This window comes from Pieris rapae, chromosome 14 (assembly GCF_905147795.1).
Source record: "Pieris rapae chromosome 14, ilPieRapa1.1, whole genome shotgun sequence".
In the NCBI taxonomy this organism is placed as follows: Eukaryota; Metazoa; Arthropoda; class Insecta; order Lepidoptera; family Pieridae; genus Pieris; species Pieris rapae.
Genome location: NC_059522.1, coordinates 8589797 through 8610714, shown reverse-complemented (window position 1 = coordinate 8610714; position 20918 = coordinate 8589797). Strand labels below are relative to the sequence as shown.

The 20918-nt window shown below is 31.8% G+C and overlaps 1 protein-coding gene across 7 annotated transcripts in view; it reads left to right on the top strand.

The window, feature by feature from the left end:
• The window catches only part of LOC110999218 (putative polypeptide N-acetylgalactosaminyltransferase 9), a 141734-nt gene that overhangs the window by 27775 nt on the left and 93041 nt on the right, over positions 1-20918 (top strand). For 3 of the 7 annotated variants that reach the window (XM_022268167.2, XM_022268170.2, XM_022268165.2), the window contains exon 1: positions 4598-4763. The exons of 1 other annotated variant lie outside the window; for it this stretch is intronic. The gene's annotated coding sequence lies outside the window, so the exon portion shown is untranslated. Of the gene's footprint in view, positions 1-4596; positions 4764-17339; positions 17416-20918 lie in introns of those variants that run through there. 3 more of the 7 variants (XM_045630997.1, XM_045630995.1, XM_022268169.2) reach the window with 2 other exon arrangements.

Sequence of the window (20918 nt, the reverse complement as noted above, 5' to 3'; positions counted from 1 at the left end):
ATTTCCCATCAATAAAAAGAGGTTTTGATATTTGATTGTGATATGCTACTATATTCGTGAGTATGACAAACCTTAATATGTTACTGAGTGTTTTGTCTGTATCTCTCTCGTGTCACTAAAATAAATAAAGGTGGCTAAACATCAGGATTTTATATTAAGTTTTATAAAAAAACTGCAGCGTTAGTCTAGTGGCTTCAACGTGAGACTCTCATCCCTGAACATACTTCATGTTCGAACCTCGGCGGTGCACCAATGGACTTTTTTTTCTATTTGCGCATGTAGCATTCGCTCCAACGGTGAAGGAAAACATCGTGAAGTAACCGGCTTGTCAAAAAACCCAAAAAGTCGATGCCGTATGTCAGGCACAGGAGTCTGTATTGCCTATTAGATTAAATGAGCATGAAATGGATACAGAAATCTGAAGCCCAAACCTAAAAAGGTTGTAGTGCCGTATTCTTAAACAGCTAAAATATGTTAATATTGTAATTAATCCAAATAAATCCCAATACCAATCCCAATTACATAATTGGGAACTAGTACAGAGAGAGATACAACATTAATATAATGTAATAACTAAATTCACAGTTAACAATTTGTATATAGTTTTTAAATATATTTCTATTTTGTGACAAGCTCAAAAACAAGTGGCAAATATACAGAGAAATTAATTAAAATTAATAAGTCACCCGTTCTAATACTTGACAATTAATTCCGGTGACGTTTGAAGTAATAAAGGAACTTCCGCGAAAATGAAACTTTAGTGTAATAAAATGTAGGCAAGAGAATGTAATGCGATTGCGTTCTGAATAATTTATCAATATTATTCATTACTCTAGACCCCTTTCGTATAAGCGCCTATTTCTTCGCCAACTTTTATTGTTTACCGCCCTCTTTTGGAACTTGACGTAAATTGTTTTGTTTCGTTTCGCTATTTCGCGTTACTTGTATATTTATATTTCATGAATAATATTTAATCTTGCTAGTGCAGTTTACGTGTACCTAGGTTTGTTTGAGTATGAAAAGATAGTAATGGACCAATCGTTGTGTCTAAATTTAATGTCCAATGCCAAAGCCTTATAGATTTTAAAATGAAACTTCGCATGAGGCGCATGTGGGTAAATTTTCGGAATGTCACGAAGATGTGCAGCGTTTTTATCTAAGAAAGGGAGAGAGCGATTGAAACCGATCGAGAGAAAGTGAGAAAGGGAGATTGAGAAAAAATACACGCTATTGGTTGATGCATTCGTTTAGTAGTTACATATGAGAACTTTAGATAGAAATTCTGTCGCGTCTTGGGCAGTAAACGCAGATTATTTAATCCTTTATATTATTAGTGATCATATACCAGTACATGGTCATCTATTGGGAATTTAACCTTATAATTAATTTACGAAGAAGTTTCACTTCTGACATATTGTGTACTTTGTACGCACACACTTTTTTTAATTCTTGCTTTATTGTATAGACAAATTTCGTAATAATTTTAGAGGATGGTGTTTTGTTTGCTGTGATGGATTTACCTAAAGATGCGTCGTGTCTTTTTTTTGAGAAAACGGGTAGTGGCTGAAAGTGATACCACCGACTGTAGATACATTCGCAAGTTCATTGCCAGCTTTGGAATTGGTATGCTCTTTTGTTGACAGGCCCTAAATCTAATTGGTTCGGACATACTTCAGTAGGTAGCTGGTTCCAAATAATGGTGGCAGGAATTGCCTCAAGAAATGCTCTGTTGCGGATCGATGGAACTTGAGGTGATGCGGGTGGAATTTCGTATTCTGCCTCCGATGAGAATTGAAATACGGTTGTCCAATATCAATCTAGAAAATTATTATCGAAACTTTTCTATTTTCGTTTTGCACAATAATGTAATAATTGCTTTTTCGTTTAAATAAATAATGAGATTTATAATTTTTTATTAATTTTATTTATTAATATATAGAATACATAAATATATATAATTTAATGAGTTTTTTCTCGAAACTGCTGTTAGACTGGTAACGATTGATTGCAATATTATGGAGTGAGTGTGTTTCATTGATGAAAGCTTTTGTTGCCTAAATACAGTTTATTAAGGCCCTCGAGGTTATTAATTGTATATAGTTCAGAATGGAAAACACATTGTAGTTGTTTGTTCAATACAAATACGTTGATGTAGATAAGTGATAAGGCATCAGCTGTCTTATGCTTGAAATATACCTTGAATGTAGTTAACATATATACATATATTTATTTGAATCAAATTTTATTTACTGAGTTGTATATGTTTAACAAAGACAAAAGGAAAAGACAAATAGATATGGAGGAATGGATTAAAATTACCCTAGGGAAGGCAAAAGGAGTAGAGGAAGACCAAAAACAGATGGGAAGACGACATCAGACAAGTGGCAGGAGTGGTGTTGAACAGAGTAGCACGTTAAATATATGAATGGAAAAGGTTGCCCCTCCAACCTTTTCGGACTGGCAAACTGATCTGCAGAAATCAAGCAAGAACCAAATTTTAGAATAGATTTTTTCTACCTTCTAATATCCAATTTAATATAATGATATTTGTTTATGTATGAACATATGTCGATCTGTATAAACAGCTATATTATTATTATTATATGTTTAACAAACGAATTTTTATTTACATAACTCGACGACCTGCAGTTGTGGTCAGCGTGAGACAGATCTATATTTGTATTTTGTAATTGTTTAACATAAATACAGATTTAGCTTAAAGCTTGTAACGAAATTTATTTCTGTGAATTTAGGTCAAAGAAAAATGGTTTTATAATTAAACATAAATATATATCTATAATATATAAATTACTGCTGTTATTATATTGTATAAACAAGCCAAGGATGTACATTTTGCTCACTTAGGTTTTCTTAGTTTTATAAGCGCGGCTATTTCCCAAATCGTTGGAGTTACGCCCTGAGGGTAAAGCCACACGGAGACACTCTCCAGTACTTTACACCATTTATTTAATTAGGATTTTATGTTTTATATTTAATTAAAATTATTTATAATTTAATGCACGACCTTTATCTTAAACATTTATTTTATGATATAAAAAAGCCACTATAACTATCAAATGCGTGGTAGTTTTGTTATTTTACTCTAAATCTGCGTTAGTTATTGTTATTTCCATTATTTTGTATTCTGCAATATTAACCCTTTTTGGGTGAGGAAGGAAGGTTCAGGACTCCTCCTCGAACCTTTCTTCTCCCTTTCCATTTGGATTTGTTCTTTGCTTCCTATATCCATTTATCCCCAGAAAGCTTAACAATGTCGTCATCCCATCGCTTTGGTTGTCTTCCTATATTTCTTTTTCCTAGAGGTTACCTCTAGCTTCAGCGGTGTATATTATGTCTGTACACCTTGTTTAATATATATTGTTATAGTTGTTTAGGATGAAAAGGTTTGATTAAATTTTTATTATACTTTGTCATCTTCTCATTCGTTTGCACCGTAATGAAAGTACTTATTGCTATCTTCTTTAACAATTAAAAGATATATAAGAGTTCTTAAGTTTGGTTGGACAGTAGTGGGTAAAAATACAGATGGTATAACTCCTAAACAAATAATCGAGTGTCATGTGATTCTCTGTGTGTGAGAAGCGTTAATGAACCTAATTGACCTATAGATAACAAATGTATGCATAAGTGCAATAGGAAGAAAGTATTACAAACAAAATTTAAAATGTTGTTTAGTCAAACCGTTTAAGGCTGTATGTAAGAGCCAATTGAATTCTTGCATTGAAATTTAATGCATTTTGTGTTGCTTATTCAATTTGTGTATTCAAGTGCCACCATCATTATTGCCGAATTATTTTATTAATAAAACATCTGAGTAAAGAACAACATTGAAATATAAAACCCATTTGTATGAAATTTTTAAAGTTAAACATCATGTCTGATATAGCAAAAACATGTTTAATATATTTCTTTGTAACAAATATAGTATATACAGGAACGGTTTTACTGCTAAGAGCAGTTCTCAAGAGACAACAACCGGAAATTTGCTTAGAAATTAATGGTAAAAAAGTACAATACTACTGAGTGCAAACAGCACCTACCAATATACAATATTTAGTATAAAAATTTAGTTCTTAAAAAGAATTCAATATTTTATATGGATTGATATGTAGAATGTTATAAAATATAATCTATTTTCGTCAATATGAAACGTAATTACGAAATTCAGAAGTGCTTAACGTGTAATAACATCGCGGTGGCAATTACTTAAGTTCTAGTACGAAAATAATCAAATGAGTCGAACGGAAGCCGTGCGCATCCCGTTCCTCCAATCGCCAACGACCTTATCATCCTCGATAGGGTTATTTCGAAATAAAACCAAGGCGATCACACCACAGACTATCTTAACACAATTGAGCTCTTAGTGAAGGGAGACTCAAATGCGATTTCGAAAACAGGATAAAATTGTGATCGACGCGTGATTAAATAAAAAAAAAATGGTTTGGCATCTGTGGAATGCAATGCCGTAATGCCTCAGAAATTGTACAATTAGCGATTGTGATTGTCACTAGAAAGGTAATAAGACAGCCGTCCTCCGTACCTCGAGAATCGGGTGTATCTTTGAATCATCGCTCTGCGGGCTCTGCCAGTCGTACTCGGCGCGCCGTTACGTTTACACGTACGCTGCGAACGTATTCATCAAGTACGCGAGCTTTCGAATTTAAGTGAATTCATAGTGTCATGTGTTTAAAACAATAGGTTTTAAAACCTTCTGGATTGTGTCCATCGGCATTTTATTCAAGGTCAGTACATTGCGAATAATAATGATTGCACACGGAATGTCACTTGTCCGGTCCTTATGAAGTTGAACTTGAAGGATTATGATCGGCTGATTTATTCCTAACCTTAGTTTATTGACCCTTATGTAACGGTGAATTAAGAAATTCCATAAATACGAATTTATACACCGATCGTAATCCAAATGTTTTGATTAGATAGTACAGATTGTGTTGATGTATTTTATATCTATAGATTTATATCAAACTCATTAGAATTTACGTTAACATGAACATAATTTATACATTACTGACTAGTTTTATTGAGTTTTTGTTGCGTTTTATCCTTAAAGTTTTTGGATAGATTCTTTATTAATACCTTTCAAACAAATTCATAGTAAACGAATGCAGTTCCAATTTACCTTCTTTTTTTAATGCTCATACATTTGTCAGGTATTTTCCATACATTAATTAATTATTCATGCAAAGAAGCTAGTATGTTTTGCAGTCTATATAAGATTATGATGTAAATTATTTTATATCGTTATACAAATATTTAAATATTTTTCAGACTGGTTATAACAACTTAAAAGAATGATGATACTTTGTTATTCTTGTTGGGATTTATTTATGTTGGTACATAATACGGTAGATAGTAAGAGTACATAATGAACTCAAAGGCCACCGATTCGTCATCGGAAACACCTTTTTATATGCTTAAGTGAATGCAGTATTGACGTGGAAAAACAATATTTAATTAGTATGTTTTGTTTTAATTAATCTAACACCGTTAATAAAGAATCGGTAGGGATATTTTTAATGTTATTTTTGTATTCAGATATTTGGTAAAAGGTGAAATTTAAAGTAATATATAAATATCAATTTCTAAATTTGTAATGTCACAACAAAATACTTTGTCAGACTTTTTATAATATGATTAAAATAAAATACACGTTTACCTGATTTACATATTATATGTATATAACTTACACTTATTTATTTTTATCTATTAAACTAACATAGAGCCTTCACAGTGAGCATTGACAACCCGTGACTATGGTGTATATATAGAATGTAAATTAATGTGTGGTTAATGCGATTTAACCGGAGGAAATTATTATTTTTAAATGACTTAAACATAAATAAGGTTAGTTTTAGACGTAAGTTAGACGACGGTGTAATCTTGAATAATGTCTTGTGTATGTGTAGTGTTGGTGCAAAAGTGAGAATATGTATGTGCTCCGACGGAGAAGATTTAGCGCTATGGATATTATTAATTCTGAAGTATTAAACATTGGTCGTAGGAAGTCCGGGCTATGCGATACAAAACTAGTTTTTTGCATTGTTAGTGTGGATCTAGGGGAAGTGAAACTTAGTGGTAGAGTCCTTATTATATATGTTTGTCGTGTGGGTGACACACGCAATCGGCTGGCTCTGTTACCCAAAATGTGTTTTTGCCTTCGCATAGTATTCTGAGCCTATACACTTCCCGACTACTGGCTTTCAGGCGCAGCAGGTCCACCTCAGCTTGTTCTTTGGTGGCATCGACGGAAAACAAACATTAAAAATGTTTAAAATAGAAATTGGTGGGTTTAAAACTTTAAAGATGAAAATTTAGTAAGGATTTCTCATAACATTTCCGACGAATAATGATGACAGGGAATTTAAATTTATTTTCGAGGAAGTGATGCAGCAAGTTGAAAATAGTTTCCAAAGTTGTTACTTTCCATGTTGGGTCTCTTAGTGTTGAAAGCTATTAGGAAGTGCAAATGCCCGGTAAATTGTCAACCAAGTTAGGTTTGACGTCAGGTGACAGATGTCAAAACTTAGACTCATATATAGTTTTGAAATACATTACAGAGTATTCTAGTATGAGCATTCAATTATTTGAATTGTATTCCAAAACTTATGTGAAGATGTCAAATTTCCAATTGAAAAAAATAGGATGACCAGTTAATAAAAATAAATAATTCGTGATTTTTAAATGGTAATGCCGTCTCTATTTCTTTGTGTTAAGATATATTTTATAATGCTCAAGGGTAATGTTTTACCAATCTTGCTTCGACCGCGACTGTAGAAAAACTTTGTTCCAAGGTAGTACTGTGACTACAGTATTTAGTAGTTTTAATTTAGTAATCAGTCAATATGAAATACTATTACTATGGGTAGTTAATTTTTCTTCATTTGAGTTCTTGAAATATACGATTGTAACTCTTTCGCAATTTAATTTTTAATCGCCGCTATTAATATTATTGACAAGGAGATTTAATTAGAAATTTAAATTTAGTACAAATTTAGAACGTAATATCGCTTTAAAATTTAACTTACCTTCACAATTTTGCACACAGCTTTATTATGATTCGATGTTTAATAGCCCAAGTTTGCGTCAGATTAATTTGAAGTATGGTGCTTAATTTTGGCGCTCATTGTTTAAGGGGCAATCAAAATTATGCATAGCGATCGTATTTCTCTAATGTCAACTCGGCGCTAGGTTTTGTTTTGACTATACCAGCTGTACAATGCTTTGTGATATAAAGCCTGTGTTTAATTATACAATACAATGCATCCTAAAACGTGGGTAGTTACAAAGTTGGTAAATACCCACGTTCTAATCTCCCACCGGAGATTAATGTTACGAACAATTTAATACCTAATTAATTGCGTGTATGTTGAAGGTCGCTTCGTATGCACATTAGAGTAAAATTTGCGTATTACTAGAGAATAAAGGTAAAATTTAATGCCAAGGAAACAAGAATACAATAAACTTACTCGGTCCGAACCTGATGAATTGGATAAAGTTAAACATCAATGCAAAATATACGTGTACATCATCATTTGACATCTTTGTTAAAATGTAGCATTTGAAAATATTTAGAGATTTCATAAAATTCACACTTACAATAGAGAGAGATCAAATCCTTGTTGTAATTTTAAATTGGGTGTAACTGATGTTTCAATAATAGCATTCTTCTACTACGAGTACACTTATAATGATTTAACCCTTAATTGATTTAATACGTTGCAACCAGGTTATAATTCTAAACCTACATTAAAGTGTCTAATTAAAACAATAGAGACGACGCAACACTGTATTTTATCGCGTAGCAAGAATTGTTTCGTTTCCACCCGGAACGATTGACGTGGGAAACTGTGGATGTAGGCTTATTTTTAATCTTTTTTCATTTGTTTTAATACAGCGCCGGGTCGATACTACGTGTATATATAGACTTGTGGATTTAAATATATTTACTCAATGACACTATTTTTCGTCTATTTCTAACAATCATTGATTGAAGAAAAAAAATTGTACAATTAAGTAAACATAGAATAAAGAACTAGTATGTAGTATGTATACTATAGAACTAATACTGATAATCTTTATTTCTTCTCTTACATATACATACAAGGTTATTATGATATTATATACTATATTATGTATACTAATATACATAACATGTACTATTTCTAAGTTCAGTCTGACGAAAACGTAAAAAAAAACTCGTCTGAAATCGTTAATAGTTAATTCCTTCGGTCTGCAACTAGACGATTTGCGGCGAGCGCTATACTTTTACTAGAATTTGTTTTTATTGCCAACGTTTCCTGCCCCTTATCGTCTGTTAAGCTTAAATGGTTGTCTAATTGCACATTCTACAGGTTTTTAAGAATATTTTTTAGGTCTTCGAACCTTTAGAGACGCAAGATTTAGAGTGAGAAGTTTATAAAATACTATATATGTATATTGCCCTTGTTCTATATATTTCGATTGAGATTCATTGTTGTAATATTTGAATGCGTTTTTGGGTAGGCAGAACATATTTTTATGATATAACACAAATTGTGGAGTTATATTTATTCTATTTCTGGTTTATCGTACTTTTAAATGATAATTTTGTACTAATAGCGGAAGTATCCTTGTTTAGAACATTGGTTATAATAATACTTTCTAACATTTATTATAAAATCATTATATAGACGATATAATTAAGTTTATACACACACATATATATATATATATATATATTGTTTTGTATGTAAAACAAAAAAGTAAAAAAAGCTGGAGTGACAATTTTTCGTTCATTGACAGTTGTGATTAATATTGGATGAATCAAGAATACTGTAATATAGAATACAATATTGATGATGTTTCAGTGAATAATAAAATACATCTCTTCTTTCTTCTCTGATATATAGATTTCGTATTGCATTTATTGCATAATTCACGTTTAATATTAAATGCGCCTTAACGATCCTGTAGTTGAATAAATGAAATAAACAAACATTCTAGTTTTATCATTAGTGTTAAATTATCGGAAATATGATATGATAACATGCTGTTTCATTTTGAAATACAAAGTCCCACTGATAATACGTTTCCTGATGCATACAGTGTTAAATTTTTACATTTCTTTATTAGTAGCCAAGGCTCACTGAAATTTTGTGATTAGAATTAAAATCGAAACTTACGTATAATATATTTATCCGTATTTTAATCAATCTCAATTTATTCCGTATGCAATAAAGGTATTTCATGTAAAATTATTAACTATGTAAATACAAATTAAACTGCATACGGTACCTTCGAACCGTCAATCAATGATGTTGTGTTAGTGAACGCATATACATATATGTCTAACTGATTAAATATGTAATGTTTGATTACGAAAACCATTAACATTTCGTGTTCGATTTTTTCCTTAATTCCCAATGTTATTCAGCTATTCGGGGTGGTGATAAATACGACACAATATCATAAAAATCTGTTTTGCCAGCTCGAGTAATATGTGTTCGAAAAACGCGAATTTTGTTTTAATTTTGCAAATTTAACACGAAATATATAACATATAAGAGTGATAAAACGAAATATATAACATAAAGTACTAATTTACCAAAATTATTATTGAAGCATAAAACGGCTATATACGTTATAATGAGAATTGGTCTATGTGCCTCAAACCTGTATGTACTGATTCGTGGAAATGTTGACAAGTCGTTCATCATAAATGCATTTTTCGATTTTCTTTATTAAGCCAACAAACCAAACGAGGCGGTCGACGAATGACCATTGTTGCTCGGCTATTATCGTCGCCACTCGTAATCGCGAGCAAACTTCCGATGTAGATTAATGTGAGGGCATCGGAAAAGGGAAATTGCCTTTACGAAAGAAACGAATGTATGCTCTATTACAACGGAACAGAGGCTCTTGATTATAAATGCGGGCAGTCGAAATTTTTAGAAAATTTTAACACCGACATGGTGTCATGATTAGGCGGTATAATTAAGCCTTTAACACAACAGTCACTTTAACAGATGTGCGTACTTGATAAGCAAAAGTAATAAACAAATAATGTTGCGAGAATTATTGGTCGAACATAGTTCCTGTGTGGATTTGTTTTTTTATGATGCGCGCGAACTCAGTGCGAATGATAAATCCAATTGTAATGAATTGTAACACATAGATTTCTGTATAAAAACATTTAGCGCGCTGTAAGTATATTTGAAACGAATATAATTATCATAGCAAATAAATCAGTAGGTATACGTCAATATGGTAGATTTTGTAAGTATCAACTTATTGCTATAAAGACGAATGCAGTAAAGGCAAAAACGGCAAATCTCTTGATATGTATCTCAGGAGAGCTGGCTGTTGATAATTGTTTATATTTTGGAAAACATAAGTTTTCCTTTGAAGCATGCCATGGTAGTTTTTTATGCTAAAGCGTCAGTTATAAATATAACGATAATTCGTATATTCCCATGTAATTACTTAATGAAAGTATAATTTTAAGGGAAGGGTGATGTGTATCAATTACAGCAAGAGACCATAGATTTAAATAGACAGAAGCTCTTTAATTTAAATAACTAATGAAAGAGATTGCTAGACATTCATTGAACCGTTTACGTAAAATGAAGCTTATTTAAACGTATTTATACTCGCTCCCTTTCATGTCTTGAATAAACGCTAGGACTATAATTTATTTCATAATTATTAAACAAAGAACTAGTCTGTGGCCCAGTTTGTCTCGGGGAGTATTAGAATTTGAGGGAAGGCCTATTACTGTATAATAAGCTAATTATATTATATAAAAAATAATGTTAATCGCGAACCACATTATAAGCGGTTATGGTAGTAATAATGATATTTGAAAACACTTACCAAACACCGGATTATTAATTTGTAATCCTATTAAAACTTGATAATTTAACCAGCGATTTATCGCTTCAATACAGGGAAATGGTTTTAGCTCAATAATGAAAAGGTTAAAATAAAAAAATATATGTTTTTAATTTCGATTTCTCTGTGCAATACTCAGGGGATTCATCAGTAAAATGATTAATCATCAATAAACATGATTTCTCTAACGAGGCCATCCATTGATGTCCACTTCAATCAAGTAATTCTCTCGTACCACTTTGTTACTGAACAATCATTTCTTAGAAGTTGGAACTTTCCCACGGTCTACGGAGCCCCGGGCAAGATACGGTCAAAGGTACGAAGTGCAAACTCACCCGATCAAATAATCTTGATTTACCAACACTTTTTCATGTTAGCTACATTTCGTATTAAGATTTTAAGCATACGTGAAGCTGAGAACGGCAATAAATTATAATTGGTATATATTTTTCGCGTGTAAATTTGCTTTAGTTTCAGCTGCTAGATCTTCACTATTATTTATAGGCATCTGACCTAAATTTCCAGTACAACCGGTTCCTCGCTCTTTGCATCCAACGCCTTCCTTCCACCGATACCGGTCATCTGTCCACCTGGGAGGGCGCCCAACGCTTCGCGGAACGGTCTTTGGCTGCTACATCAGATCTTTGCCCTATCCACCATTCGTTCTTCCCCTTTTTGTTATGTTTAGTGGCTTTACTTCTTCTACGGATCTCTTCATAATTGCTTGGTTATCAATTTGATGAAGATTAAACAAAGGTTATAATATCTACGTCTGATTAGCTACATTAAGTAGTCAATAAATCAATATATTAAATGTTTATTATGATTTAAAGTGGCGCTATCTTTAGTCTCGGCCATAGATTTCTGTAATGTTTCGTTATCATTAGTTGTTTGCTAAAGGGCCGGTAGGGGAACAGCCTTTTGAGCTAGACAGCTGTGAACTTTTTCGGTATAAGGCATACCGGTTTTCCCATGATGCTTTCCTTTATCGTACGAGTAGGGGAAAAGGATAGACCAGAAACTACTGGTGCACGGGATTCGAAGAGAGTTGTAACTGCTGAAGTTACAACTTAATTTATAGCCTGATAGGAGAACAAATAGCGATATATTATTATCACAATACCCACAAAATATTAAGAATTTGCAGTCAGTACTGGACCACTCAATGTCCTAAGACATCGCTTGTCTAGAGCTTAATATTTTATTGGCCTTTATCGTCATAAAGAAACAAAAAGTCTCGAAGGAATGCTGTCAACACAGCTTTTAAACTCGCTTTCCAAAGGAAATTGAAGGTTGTGGAATTTTTAAAACGTCTTGAGATTTATATTGGAGATAAAATATTTTATTTATTATACGCAAAATATATTTCGACAAAAAATTCTAAATACTTACGCGGTTTACTGAGTATTTACGAGAAACCATTTTTTTGCAAAAACATATTTATCTATGTATATATATATATATATATCTAGAAGTGGTTATAGTGCCTATATGTCATGCTGCCTAATTACCACCTTTAATTGATCATTCTTTCAGCAATTTATACTTGATTTCAAGGAAAGTCGTAAGAAAACCTAACAAATCTTAGACAAAAAATCGAAGATTCAGGTACAGAAGATTGATCACCTGCTATTAATAGAAAACTAATATCACCCATATTCTATAAATATTAGGCAACTCTGTGCCTTCAGAACTTTTTATCAACGAAATAAGTCAATTGTACTAATATAAATTTTAATATACCTATGTAAATACATATAAAGGTGTTTCTATGTACAGACTTGTATACTTGTGTATTGTTTTTATTTTTTATTCATAATAAATTCTAATTCTAGTATTTGATGAATGAAAAACAAAATAGATTACAAATATACATATATACTACATACACATTTATCATCAAAATTGATTGCATTTTGGTAAAATTATTTTGTAAAAATTATCAATGAAATATGCTATTTGATGCCAAGAGTCGTAGGGCTTAAAAAGAGTGGCAGCGTTGCACGGTGGAACAAAATAGAACCACGACAATTATTATCTAAAATACCTTACGTACTTGGTTTTTATTCTCATACTTCGCAAGCAAAAAAGAAGAGTTTTACAGGCTCGCACTTGAAACTGGTTTGTATGACCACTAGGCGTGTGCATTCACCTCTTGTGAACCGTAAGTTATATATAGCTGAAGCATTCATAGATATATTGATATTTTATAGGCAAAATCGTATTCCATTTTAAGACTGAGGATAATTGCAACGATTTCTCGAGCTATCTTTTTATTTTATGACTGCTTATTACGAGTATATAAAAAAGTAAAATTTTAATAATTGACTAGTTGCTCATTCCAAAAGGTAGTAATATTATATTTATATATAGAAGAATGAACAAAGATATATACAATAAAAATACATCCTTACTATTTTAAAATATATTTTACAATATTTTGTGTGCATTAAATCATATACCATACGAAAATAAAATGGGCTTATGGTGTAATAAAAACGATGCAACCGATAACTAAATTATTATGCAGATCATAATAATTTAGCACCCTGTAATATTTGAGAAAAAATATCCCAGGATTCGACTACTTACATGCGTCTATTAAAAATGTATAATAATTTAATCTGCGCAGATTCAGCAGTTATATAATTTTACTAATAACGTTTCCCGTGGTGACTACTAAAGGAATGAAGCTATTACTATAATTCTAGTCTAGTCAAGTCTAGGAATAAATAAACACTAACTTTGTATATACTTGAGAGAGACTGTTAGAAGAAATTATTTTATTACATATATATAAGTTGAATCTGATATATTATATTCCCTTCCTATCTGTCTAATTGTAATTTCAAGTGATATTTCGTTTTCATTAAATTAAATAGTAATAATTTAAGAGCTAAGATGTAATGTAATGCTTATGTATTAATTAACTGACAGGCATTTAGGTAAACTATTGAATTTGTAATGCTCTAATAATTCAGTTTTAAACGCTCAGAGTGGGTTTCATAAGACTTCCTCCGGTAGAATGTGAAAGCGTTCGAGCCCCTGGCTGTAGCAGTGAGCACCCGAGTTGGTATTGTGCACCCAGCTCCCTGCTTGGGTCTCACATAACCTCGTGTTGTGGTGTGGGGGATACGAAAACGCCGTTGGCGACTCAAATATAAATAGTTTCACATTAGTAAAAGAAATAATCTAAATTACTTGTCAAAATATCCAGCGTAATCCCTAATTACCAAATCAACATTATAACTCTTTGAACAATTGATTTATACATGTAGCAAGGTCGTTCACAATAATCTATTTGAATGATATCATCACGTCGCGGCAATTGTTGCAGGCCAATCGACTAATGAATTGAAATTACGAAGACGCCACTTAATTGATTAGATACGCTCGTACCAATATAAGTTATGTTCACAATTTTTACCCACAATACAGGTACTAGCGATATATAATTTTGTCATAAATACAGTTTTTATTATTATTATTATTATTAGATCCTCTTGTTGTCGGTGTAACTATTTGTCAATATACCCAGTTATTCTAAATAAGCAGTGTTAGCCTAATCAGTGTGTGAGTCTCTGTCCTGAGGTCTTGGTTCGATTCCCGGTTGTGCACCATTGGACTTTCAATCTATGTTCGTATTTAACGGTGCAAAAAGCCGACCCTGTGACGGATAGTGTATCCGGAACAGGAGAATTATTATTTGTCTTTAAAAGGAAAATTAAATTTACACTTAAAAGGTTGTAGTTAACTTAAGTGGTATTTGCACTGAAGATGAATCATTATTGCAGAAAACATTCTTATTGTAAAAAAATAGTATAGATATAATGAAATTATGTAGAATTAATTAAGCAATACTGTTCAGATGTGAAAAGGAAGAGACTGGCAGCCCACAACACTCGGAATCCTAGTGTGAGGGCCAGTGCACTCTACATTATTGAAACATTCCTGTATACTGTGTGTCATAAATAAAGAAATATTGAGGTCATTCAGAGAAATTATTTCAATTAAGTACATAGAGAAGGAGATTCCTCTCAGTGAATGAAGGGAAATAAAATTGTTGAGATTAAACTAATGTCATCAACAGCAGAGTGGGAAGTTGTATAACTAACCTACCGTAAAGTATTGTATTAATTGTATAAATAATGTGTCCAACTTTGGGTTATAATAATGTTTGATAATTGAATACTCAGTAAGTAATAATAAAAATATAAATCATTAATCAATTTATTATTTATGTTTTATTTTAACATTCAAAGTAAAGTGGTACTAAAGAATATGGTTAAAAATTTGTAAGTGTACTAGACGTAAGAAATGAAACTTCATTATGACCTTATTTTTCGAAAAATTATCTACTATATGCAACTACAGAAATTGGTTAAATAACAGGATGTAATATAAATCTATACAATCCCAAAATACATAAACTAGTATTACAATTTGTGTTTATCGTACGGCGGAGTAACAATAACATTCTTATCACATGCATTTCGATTATATGCAACCAATGGAACTTGTAAAACCAGCGAAAAATGAGTTTCCACGCTCTTATTGCAATTTTCTGATATGTTTGCTTCGAAATCGTAAGTTTTTTATTGATGTAATACGATTGCAATTGATTTTATAACTAGTAACTGTTGGTGACTTTTGTTTGTACGTGTAAAACAGTTGTGTATGAGTTACTAAAATTATATAATACTAGCTGCCCCCACGAACTTCGTTTCTCCTTAATGTGATTTTACTTAGCCTACATGTTTAGTAATATGGAACATTTTGCTATGCTACCCCAAAGACTGTTCGGTTTATCGGAATGAAAACTTTTTAGGTTGTTTTGTGAACGTTTCTCTATATAAACCTCAGACGTTCACGTCATAACTATTTATTTAACAAATAAAAAATAAGGGTGAAAATTAAGGGTTGTATGTATAAATTGTCAAAAAAATCTAAATACAACTTGTATTTGGATTTTTTTGTCAATTTTATTAGGGGTAGACCACTCTTATCATTTAGGGTTTTGAAAGATAGTAGCCGATTCTCAGACTTAATGAACATCCATAAAAAATCGGTCGAGCCGTTTCGGTGGAGTATAGGAACGTACATTGTGACACGAGAATTTTATATTATGAATTTTATATATACATTATTCCAGTAAACAAGGTATATTAAAAGTTCCTAACCAAACGCAACAAACATTTTAAGAAAAAAAATGTTTTATTTTTATATAGTTATTAACAATGTACGGTGAAGGAAAACATAGTAAAACCGTCAGGCCTTAAACTAAGTTGTGTGTATCAGGTATACGTCACTGATAATCTAGAGTCTAGACCTTTCAAGATTGCACTAATTATTAGTCGTAATAGATCTCTATATATACTCAGTTAAATAACAAGTAATGTAAATAAATAAAATAACGCGTTTATCCTTAAAATTTTAATAACGATGGAAATATATACATTGGTTAATTGTATTATAACAATTGATGCTGTGTTTACTGAAATAACATACGGAAATTCAATTATAGTCATTAATATTTCATAATTAGCGAAACTGTTATCAATTGGGTTATGATAAATGTATTTATCATTATAATTACAAAAGTTTATTTTAGTATATTTGCCCGTATTTTAAAATTGTTTAAAACCGTTTACTAATTGGGGAAATACAAAGAAACGCGTAGGTTTTGCCGATTTTGATCTTAATACTGCGATTTCGCTTTAGATAGATATTTAAATAGCTTCGTAATTTAGTTAAGTCGTTAGAAGGCGACATTTCTGTTATTGTACCAATTATAAAGTAATTATTGGATCGGTACATTAGCAGAGATATAGGATGTTATCTCTGGTAAATTAATATTTTTGTATAGATACTCTTGTAAGGAGAAATTAATGTGATAAACGGATGAAAGCTAATATAAGTATTACTAATTATTAAGGAGAAATGTTTATTTTATTTATTGCTTCCTATGTTGATTACTGAAAAATATAGTTTGACATAATATGTGGAATACTGCTATTATTGTAGTTTTCTTAGTAAACTGTTTAATAATATAAATTAAGGAATAAATACCTCTTACAATCAAGATGACAATGTAGTTTAATTTAAGTATAAAAAATCATAAACTTTTTAGTGAAAACCAGTTTTTACTTATTGAAACAAAAGATAACTGATGAGATGCTATACAATTATCCATTCCAACCAAACTTCAGACAGTCGAACTATAAGGGCCATACCCTCACCGAAACGCCAATGCGACGTCGCTAGTATCGCTCGGTGAGGTATGGAACACGTCGCCGATTTTCTTTCTTAAACATGCCGGTTTAACCACTAGGCATACATTTAAAATTCACTGCGGGATGATTTAACTTATATAATAACACACGCGGAAAAATTCATATTTTTATACTAGAGATATGTTATCTTTGTTTCAGGTACATTCAATTACGCTTAGTTGTTCACCAATGACTATTTTAATGTTTCTAAGTGCGCAGTGAGTCATGAAGTAAGGTTAGTAAATTTAAATTGTTGTATGCATACCGGTTGTACCTTGTAGGTCAAGATCAAGTCTTCTAAAAATATTATATGATTATAATATAAATTAGTAAGTTTTACGGTGCTACACAGAATGGTCTATAAAAAAAGTCGTAGATTATAATTAAATACGAAACTAATTAGAACTAACTTAGATGCTATTAATGCCCTGCCCTGGTAGCAGCCGCTCGCTCGGCAATGCACAATCAATGTCAGACTAGAGTAAAAATCCGGGATTCCCAGGTCAAGGTCTGGATGGCGTAGGAGACTTTGCGCTAGACGCGGGAAAAGTTCATTCCGGCTGAGCTGCGCTCCCCATAACAGCGAGATTCCATGCCAAAAAAACAAGGTTCTGTAGTTTTCAAGAAATGTGGCTAATTAATGGATTGAAAATTACCAACAAAATATTAGACGCACTGAACAATAAGTTTCTATGCAATCTATTTATATGTAAATGAAAGTGTTAAATGTACATTAATATAATTGTTATTTATTTTGTACTCAGATTTACATATTAATTCAAATACCTTGTATACCGCAGGCTTGTTCTCAGAATATTGTTGCATGTTAGGTATCTTCGCCGTGTGATGTTGATGTATGACATCGTTTCTTGTTCTTAACGGTTTGGTTAGATTGCCGCTCGACCACTTTGTTCTGTTTACTGTACTGCTTCCTCTACAGTTCTGAGATCCTGGTACCTTCATTTAAGTGGTTTAATTTTTCCTATTTTATTGTTTATATGTTTATTTATTGTGCCGATAAATATATATAATGTATGTTTTGAAAATGATTTACAATATATTATTTGTCTCTTTAACACATTAAAAAAAAACACTTTTGTAACGGATTGAAGCTATACAATGATAGGGAAAAACTTAAAATTATGTAAAATAAATAATATGTAGCTTCAATCCTTTAAAAAAGTGTTGTCTTTGATTTACAATATTTTTTATGTTTGTACTCTTCTCTATGGTTCTATTCGTATTTCATCTATGATGAGATTCTATAAATAAATTAAATGAAATAGTTAAAGAATTTACTAAATTTAAGAATGCCACAACAATATGTGACACATTGTGTGAATTTTATAAGGAAATATTTGGAACTCAGTTTTCGGTCAATTTGTTAAATCACGGCTCCTTAAATCAGCTCGAAATTCTTTTCTATTTCTTTCTTATTTTTATCACTCCGCATTGTTGTACCATGTAAAAGTGTGGTACATACTCTTTACCCCCTTAGAAATGAATTAAATCATCATGATTTGTGTACATCATAGCATACAGACTAATAACAAATATTACTTGTAATATTATCTTTTTTTTAATTTTAATTTTTTACTATACAAAGACTAAAGAAATAGTACATAGAATTTTTTTTTGAAGTTGTTTTAAGAAGAAGCGTTCAACAAATTTACCCAGCTGTCAAGTAGTGTAATTTTAATGCGTTAAATCGGTACCTAACTTATTAAAATACAAATAGCTTTATAAGTTTAGTATATTTTATTACCATCTCCGTTTTAATTCCGATTTCCATTAATGCTTTGAAACACGCATGCAATAACCATATATGGCTAATGTACATTAATGATCCATTGTTTTATATATGCAGATTATGTCCAGCAATGCCTTAATCGGAGTAGCAGCGTTTTATATGCGATTATCTAATTGTATTTCAAGCTGTTTGCGTTGTCACACAAAGATCATCATGGGTTGATGACACTTGTATGTATTATATGTAGCAATATCTCTTACTTTATTACTACGCGTATGCATTTACCAGTAAACATGTTTTAGGCATTTTTACTTGATAGCGAAGCATACGATAAGACTTTACTATAATTGTAAGAGTTGTCTTTAGTTTTTAAAAATATATCAGTGGCGCTACAGCCTCTTTAGGTCTTGGCCTCAGATGTCTGAATCTGTTTCATAATCATTTTTAAATCTAATAGGCATGTAGGTGATCGGCCTCCAGTGCCTGCGTCGACTTTTTGCGTCTCAGATATGTCGGTTTCCTTGCGATGTTTTCCTTCACCGTTCGAGCAAATGTTAAATGCGCACATAGAACAAAAGTCAATTGTTGCATATGATCTAAGTAATGTTCTGGGATCAAACTTACGACCTCAGGTATGAGATCCGCACCCTGAAGCCACTAGGCCAACACTTCTCTATAGATTGGTTAGTTTAGTTAGTCTTTAGTTTTTATTTAATGTTGTAACTGTCACGCACTGAAATTTAAATTCCTGGTTTGGTCTCCATGGAAGTCAGGAACGGCAGTGGCAGGTCTTACACTCTGTGATAAGATAATCCATCATCAACAAATAAACGGAAATATTTTGATTTTCTTCTGAAATTCTTCTATACTACTAGTAATAATACTAAACAGTAAAAAGTTATGTTTATTACATATATGTTTCAGTTATGGAATAATAATTTGTTTGTTTCTTGTTGTCAATACCCTTGTTCATTGTAAGATCTGGATGAACTTACAAAACTTGATTAAAATTTAACTCTCAGTCCAAAGTTCACCTGAAGCGTATTGTGGGTTGTAATTTAAATGAAGGCTTGAGGGACGAACTTTAACTCCTATTTAATGCCCTCGAAAACACAGGAAAGTTTTCATGTAAGTGGCATGTTTTCGAATAGCAGTGTGTGTCAGTGAATTATAGCTTTTTGTGTTATTAACTTGAAGAGACAAATTTGAATGTTTTGTAGGTAAAGGAATCTTTAATGACATGCGTGTTAATTGTTTCTTGTTGGAGCTTTGTTATATTGGGACGTAGTAGTTTTACTTGGATTTGTTTATTCTATTAGTAAATTGTACAATGTTTTATTTTTTATATTCATGTCCAAATATCGATTTTGATGTCAGAATTTCGTTAAGCTAAATAGCTATAAATGAAAAATAAATCAGTAGTGCTACAACCTCTTTAGGTCTTCACCTCAGATTTCTGAATCTGTTTCATGATCATTTTTAAATCTAATAGGCAAGAAGGTGATCAGCCTCCAGTGCCTGACACACGGCGTCGACTTTTTTGGGTCTAACACATGACGCTTTCTCACGATGTATTCCTTCACCGTTCGAGCAAATGTTAAATGTGCACATAGAAAGAAAGTCCATTGGTGCACAGCAAGGGATCGAACCTACGACCTCAGCTATGAGAGTCGCACGCTGAAGCCACCAGGCCAACACTGCTCTCAAATAAGCTAAATAGCTAACTTTCTTAAATCAAACGCTCAGCAGTTTATTATTTTGTTACGTTTTTGACTTCTTTAGCAGCGTTGGGATTTGAAAAAATTCATAAGATTTAACGTGGGAGAAAATGAGATAGGAAGCATTATACAGTGGATAAAGTTTAAATTATTTGTTTAGTGTTTAACACGCACATAGAGAAAAAAAAGCCTAACCCAAATATTCATTTTACATACAGGGTCTAATCCCACGTACGTATCGAAAGCTATAACTCTACCGACGTGACTGCT